Source organism: Drosophila ficusphila, unplaced genomic scaffold (assembly GCF_018152265.1).
Source record: "Drosophila ficusphila isolate 14025-0441.05 unplaced genomic scaffold, ASM1815226v1 contig_198, whole genome shotgun sequence".
NCBI classification, from domain to species: Eukaryota; Metazoa; Arthropoda; class Insecta; order Diptera; family Drosophilidae; genus Drosophila; species Drosophila ficusphila.
In genome coordinates this window covers 1,441,818-1,449,755 of record NW_025064092.1, presented here as the reverse complement: position 1 = coordinate 1,449,755, position 7,938 = coordinate 1,441,818, and positions in this window count along the sequence as shown.

Here is a 7,938-nt window from a genome sequence, read left to right as displayed (position 1 = left end):
AAACAAGATCAGTACCGAAGTCACTGACTCAATCAACTGAAAGATCAATTAGTTCATCTGAATCGCCGTGGGCAAGTACAGTTCAAGAAGAGAAAACACAACTAACAATTACTTCACCACAACCAAGCAATTCTTTTAAGATTCAGAGTACAGAACTATACCAACACACTCAAGAGGAAACAAGAAAACTACCGTTATCTCTCCCGCAGCAAAGTGCATCATCAATACGTTCACCGGAAATGCCAAGTATTAGACCAACTCACGAAGAGAAAACAAGATCAGTACCGAAGTCTCTGACTCAATCAAGTGAAAGATCATTTAGTTCATCTGAATCGCCGTGGGCAAGTACAGTTCAAGAAGAGAAAACACAACTAACAATTACTTCACCACAACCAAGCAATTCTTTTAAGATTCAGAGTACAGAAATATACCAACACACTCAAGGGGAAACAAGAAAACTATCGTTATCTCTCCCGCAACAAAGTGCATCATCAATAAGTTTACCGGAAATGCCGAGTACTAGACCAACTCACGAAGAGGAAACAAGATCAGTACCGAAGTCACGGACTCAATCAACTGAAAGATCAATTAGTTCATCTGAATCGCCGTGGGCAAGTACAGTTCAAGAAGAGAAAACACAACTAACAATTACTTCACCACAACCAAGCAATTCTTTTAAGATTCAGAGTACAGAAATATACCAACACACTCAAGGCGAAACAAGAAAACTATCGTTATCTCTCCCGCAGCATAGTGCATCATCATTAAGTTTACCGGAAATGCCGAGTACTGGACCAACTCACGAAGAGGAAACAAGATCAGTACCGAAGTCACTGACTCAATCAACTGAAAGATCAATTAGTTCATCTGAATCGCCGTGGGCAAGTACAGTTCAAGAAGAGAAAGTACAACTAACAATTACTTCACCACAACCAAGCAATTCTTTTAAGATTCAGAGTACAGAACTATACCAACACACTCAAGAGGAAACAAGAAAACTACCGTTATCTCTCCCGCAGCAAAGTGCATCATCAATAAGTTCACCGGAAATGCCGAGTACTAGACCAACTCACGAAGAGGAAACAAGATCAGTACCGAAGTCACTGACTCAATCAAGTGAAAGATCATTTAGTTCATCTGAATCGCCGTGGGCAAGTACAGTTCAAGAAGAGAAAACACAACTAACAATTACTTCACCACAACCAAGCAATTCTTTTAAGATTCAGAGTACTGAAATGTACCAACACACTGAAGGCGAAACAAGAAAACTATCGTTATCTCTTCCGCAACAAAGTGCATCATCAATACGTTCACCGGAAATGCCAAGTATTAGACCAACTCACGAAGAGGAAACAAGATCAGTACCGAAGTCACTGACTCAATCAACTGAAAGATCAATTAGTTCATCTGAATCGCCGTGGGCAAGTACAGTTCAAGAAGAGAAAGCACAACTAACAATTACTTCACCACAACCAAGCAATTCTTTTAAGATTCAGAGTACAGAAATATACCAACATACTCAAGGCGAAACAAGAAAACTATCGTTATCTCTCCCGCAACAAAGTGCATCATCAATAAGTTTACCGGAAATGCCGAGTACTGGACCAACTCACGAAGAGGAAACAAGATCAGTACCGAAGTCACTGACTCAATCAACTGAAAGATCAATTAGTTCATCTGAATCGCCGTGGGCAAGTACAGTTCAAGAAGAGAAAACACAACTAACAATTACTTCACCACAACCAAGCAATTCTTTTAAGATTCAGAGTACAGAAATATACCAACACACTCAAGGGGAAACAAGAAAACTATCGTTATCTCTCCCGCAACAAAGTGCATCATCAATAAGTTTACCGGAAATGCCGAGTACTAGACCAACTCATGAAGAGGAAACAAGATCAGTACCGAAGTCACTGACTCAATCAACTGAAAGATCATTTAGTTCATCTGAATCGCCGTGGGCAAGTACAGTTCAAGAAGAGAAAACACAACTAACAATTACTTCACCACAACCAAGCAATTCTTTTAAGATTCAGAGTACAGAACTATACCAACACACTCAAGAGGAAACAAGAAAACTACCGTTATCTCTCCCGCAGCAAAGTGCATCATCAATACGTTCACCGGAAATGCCAAGTATTAGACCAACTCACGAAGAGGAAACAAGATCAGTACCGAAGTCTCTGACTCAATCAAGTGAAAGATCATTTAGTTCATCTGAATCGCCGTGGGCAAGTACAGTTCAAGAAGAGAAAACACAACTAACAATTACTTCACCACAACCAAGCAATTCTTTTAAGATTCAGAGTACAGAAATATACCAACACACTCAAGGGGAAACAAGAAAACTATCGTTATCTCTCCCGCAACAAAGTGCATCATCAATAAGTTTACCGGAAATGCCGAGTACTAGACCAACTCATGAAGAGGAAACAAGATCAGTACCGAAGTCACTGACTCAATCAACTGAAAGATCAATTAGTTCATCTGAATCGCCGTGGGCAAGTACAGTTCAAGAAGAGAAAACACAACTAACAATTACTTCACCACAACCAAGCAATTCTTTTAAGATTCAGAGTACAGAAATATACCAACACACTCAAGGGGAAACAAGAAAACTATCGTTATCTCTCCCGCAGCAAAGTGCATCATCAATAAGTTCACCGGAAATGCCGAGTACTAGACCAACTCACGAAGAGGAAACAAGATCAGTACCGAAGTCACTGACTCAATCAACTGAAAGATCAATTAGTTCATCTGAATCGCCGTGGGCAAGTACAGTTCAAGAAGAGAAAACACAACTAACAATTACTTCACCACAACCAAGCAATTCTTTTAAGATTCAGAGTACAGAAATATACCAACACACTCAAGGCGAAACAAGAAAACTATCGTTATCTCTCCCGCAACAAAGTGCATCATTATTAAGTTTACCGGAAATGCCGAGTACTGGACCAACTCACGAAGAGGAAACAAGATCAGTACCGAAGTCACTGACTCAATCAACTGAAAGATCAATTAGTTCATCTGAATCGCCGTGGGCAAGTACAGTTCAAGAAGAGAAAACACAACTAACAATTACTTTACCACAACCAAGCAATTCTTTTAAGATTCAGAGTACAGAAATATACCAACACACTCAAGAGGAAACAAGAAAACTACCGTTATCTCTCCCGCAGCAAAGTGCATCATCAATAAGTTCACCGGAAATGCCGAGTACTAGACCAACTCACGAAGAGGAAACAAGATCAGTACCGAAGTCACTGACTCAATCAACTGAAAGATCATTTAGTTCATCTGAATCGCCGTGGGCAAGTACAGTTCAAGAAGAGAAAACACAACTAACAATTACTTCACCACAACCAAGCAATTCTTTTAAGATTCAGAGTACAGAAATATACCAACACACTCAAGGCGAAACAAGAAAACTATCGTTATCTCTCCCGCAACAAAGTGCATCATTATTAAGTTTACCGGAAATGCCGAGTACTGGACCAACTCACGAAGAGGAAAACAAGATCAGTACCGAAGTCACTGACTCAATCAACTGAAATATCAATTAGTTCATCTGAATCGCCGTGGGCAAGTACAGTTCAAGAAGAGAAAACACAACTAACAATTACTTCACCACAACCAAGCAATTCTTTTAAGATTCAGAGTACAGAAATATACCAACACACTCAAGAGGAAACAAGAAAACTACCGTTATCTCTCCCGCAGCAAAGTGCATCATCAATAAGTTCACCGGAAATGCCGAGTACTAGACCAACTCACGAAGAGGAAACAAGATCAGTACCGATGTCACTGACTCAATCAAGTGAAAGATCATTTAGTTCATCTGAATCGCCGTGGGCAAGTACAGTTCAAGAAGAGAAAACACAACTAACAATTACTTCACCACAACCAAGCAATTCTTTTAAAATTCAGAGTACAGAAATATACCATCACACTCAAGGGGAAACAAGAAAACTACCGTTATCTCTCCCGCAACAAAGTGCATCATCAACAAGTTCACCGGAAATGCCGAGTACTAGACCAACTCACGAAGAGGAAACAAGAAGATCATTACCGAAGTCTCTGACTCAATCAAGTGAAAGATCAATTAGTTCATCTGAATCGCCGTGGGCAAGTACAGTTCAAGAAGAGAAAACACAACTAACAATTACTTCACCACAACCAAGCAATTCTTTTAAGATTCAGAGTACAGAAATATACCAACACACTCAAGAGGAAACAAGAAAACTACCGTTATCTCTCCCGCAGCAAAGTGCATCATCAATAAGTTCACCGGAAATGCCGAGTACTAGACCAACTCACGAAGAGGAAACAAGATCAGTACCGAAGTCATTGACTCAATCAAGTGAAAAATCACTTAGTTTATCTGAATCGCCGTGGGCAAGTACAGTTCAAGAGAAAACAGAACTAACAATTACTTCACCACAACCAAGCAATTCTTTTAAGATTCAGAGTACAGAAATATACCAACACACTCAAGGGGAAACAAGAAAACTATCGTTATCTCTCCCGCAACAAAGTGCATCATCAACAAGTTCACCGGAAATGCCGAGTACTAGACCAACTCACGAAGAGGAAACAAGATCAGTACCGAAGTCACTGACTCAATCAACTGAAAGATCAATTAGTTCATCTGAATCGCCGTGGGCAAGTACAGTTCAAGAAGAGAAAACACAACTAACAATTACTTCACCACAACCAAGCAATTCTTTTAAGATTCAGAGTACAGAAATATACCAACACACTCAAGAGGAAACAAGAAAACTATCGTTATCTCTCCCGCAGCAAAGTGCATCATCAACAAGTTCACCGGAAATGCCGAGTACTAGACCAACTCACGAAGAGGAAACAAGATCAGTACCGAAGTCACTGACTCAATCAACTGAAAGATCAATTAGTTCATCTGAATCGCCGTGGGCAAGTACAGTTCAAGAAGAGAAAACACAACTAACAATTACTTCACCACAACCAAGCAATTCTTTTAAGATTCAGAGTACAGAAATATACCAACACACTCAAGAGGAAACAAGAAAACTACCGTTATCTCTCCCGCAGCAAAGTGCATCATCAATAAGTTCACCGGAAATGCCGAGTACTAGACCAACTCACGAAGAGGAAACAAGATCATTACCGAAGTCATTGACTCAATCAAGTGAAAAATCACTTAGTTTATCTGAATCGCCGTGGGCAAGTACAGTTCAAGAAGAGAAAACACAACTAACAATTACTTCACCACAACCAAGCAATTCTTTTAAGATTCAGAGTACAGAAATATACCAACACACTCAAGGGGAAACAAGAAAACTATCGTTATCTCTCCCGCAGCAAAGTGCATCATCAATAAGTTCACCGGAAATGCCGAGTACTAGACCAACTCACGAAGAGGAAACAAGATCAGTACCGAAGTCACTGACTCAATCAAGTGAAAAACCAATTAGTTCATCTGAATCGACGAGGGCAAGTACAGTTCAAGAAGAGAAAACACAACTTACAATTACTTCACCACAACCAAGCAATTCTTTTAAGATTCAGAGTACAGAAATATACCAACACACTCAAGGGGAAACAAGAAAACTATCGTTATCTCTCCCGCAACAAAGTGCATCATCAATAAGTTTACCGGAAATGCCGAGTACTAGACCAACTCACGAAGAGGAAACAAGATCAGTACCGAAGTCACTGACTCAATCAACTGAAAGATCAATTAGTTCATCTGAATCGCCGTGGGCAAGTACAGTCCAAGAAGAGAAAACACAACTAACAATTACTTCACCACAACCAAGCAATTCTTTTAAGATTCAGAGTACAGAAATATACCAACACACTCAAGAGGAAACAAGAAAACTACCGTTATCTCTCTCGCAGCAAAGTGCATCATCAATAAGTTCACCGGAAATGCCGAGTACTAGACCAACTCACGAAGAGGAAACAAGATCAGTACCGAAGTCACTGACTCAATCAAGTGAAAGATCATTTAGTTCATCTGAATCGCCGTGGGCAAGTACAGTTCAAGAAGAGAAAACACAACTAACAATTACTTCACCACAACCAAGCAATTCTTTTAAGATTCAGAGTACAGAAATATACCAACACACTCAAGGGAAAACAAGAAAACTATCGTTATCTCTCCCGCAACAAAGTCGATCATCAATAAGTTCACCGGAAATGCCGAGTACTAGACCAACTCACGAAGAGGAAACAAGATCAGTACCGAAGTCACTGACTCAATCAACTGAAAGATCAATTAGTTCATCTGCATCGACGAGGGCAACTACAGTTCAAGAAGAAAAAACACAACTAACAATTACTTCACCACAACCAAGCAATTCTTTTAAGATTCAGAGTACAGAAATATACCAACACACTCCAGAGGAAACAAGAAAACTATCGTTATCTCTCCCGCAACAAAGTCGATCATCAATAAGTTCACCGGAAATGCCGAGTACTAGACCAACTCACGAAGAGGAAACAAGATCAGTACCGAAGTCACTGACTCAATCAAGTGAAAAACCAATTAGTTCATCTGAATCGACGAGGGCAAGTACAGTTCAAGAAGAGAAAACAGAACTAACAATTACTTCACCACAACCAAGCAAGTCTTTTCCGATTCAGAGTACAGAAATATACCAACACACTCAAGGGGAAACAAGAAAACTATCGTTATCTCTCCCGCAGCAAAGTGCATCATCAATAAGTTCACCGGAAATGCCGAGTACTAGACCAACTCACGAAGAGGAAACAAGATCAGTACCGAAGTCACTGACTCAATCAACTGAAAGATCAATTAGTTCATCTGCATCGACGAGGGCAACTACAGTTCAAGAAGAAAAAACACAACTAACAATTACTTCACCACAACCAAGCAATTCTTTTAAGATTCAGAGTACAGAAATATACCAACACACTCCAGAGGAAACAAGAAAACTATCGTTATCTCTCCCGCAACAAAGTCGATCATCAATAAGTTCACCGGAAATGCCGAGTACTAGACCAACTCACGAAGAGGAAACAAGATCAGTACCGAAGTCACTGACTCAATCAAGTGAAAAACCAATTAGTTCATCTGAATCGACGAGGGCAAGTACAGTTCAAGAAGAGAAAACAGAACTAACAATTACTTCACCACAACCAAGCAAATCTTTTAAGATTCAGAGTACAGAAATATTTCAACACACTCAAGGCGAAACAAGAAAACTATCGTTATCTCTCTCGCAACAAAGTGCATCACCAATAAGTTCACCGGAAATGCCGAGAAGTAGACCAACTCACGAAGAGGAAACAAGATCAGTACCGAAGTCACTGACTCAATCAACTGAAAGATCAATTAGTTCATCTGCATCAACGAGGGCAACTACAGTTCAAGAAGAGAAAACACAACTAACAATTACTTCACCACAACCAAGCAATTCTTTTAAGATTCAGAGTACAGAAATATACCAACACACTCAAGGGGAAACAAGAAAACTATCGTTATCTCTCCCGCAGCAAAGTGCATCATCAATAAGTTCACCGGAAATGCCGAGTACTAGACCAACTCACGAAGAAGAAACAAGATCAGTACCGAAGTCTCTGACTCAATCAACTGAAAGAGCAATTAGTTCATCTGCATCGACGAGGGCAACTACAGTTCAAGAAGAGAAAACAGAACTAACAATTACTTCACCACAACCAAGCAAGTCTTTTCCGATTCAGAGTACAGAAATATACCAACACACTCAAGAGGAAACAAGAAAACTATCGTTATCTCTCCCGCAACAAAGTCGATCATCAATAAGTTCACCGGAAATGCCGAGAAGTAGACCAACTCACGAAGAGGAAACAAGATCAGTACCGAAGTCTCTGATTCAATCAACTGAAAGATCAATTAGTTTATCTGAATCGACGAGGGCAAGTACAGTTCAAGAAGAGAAAACACAACTAACA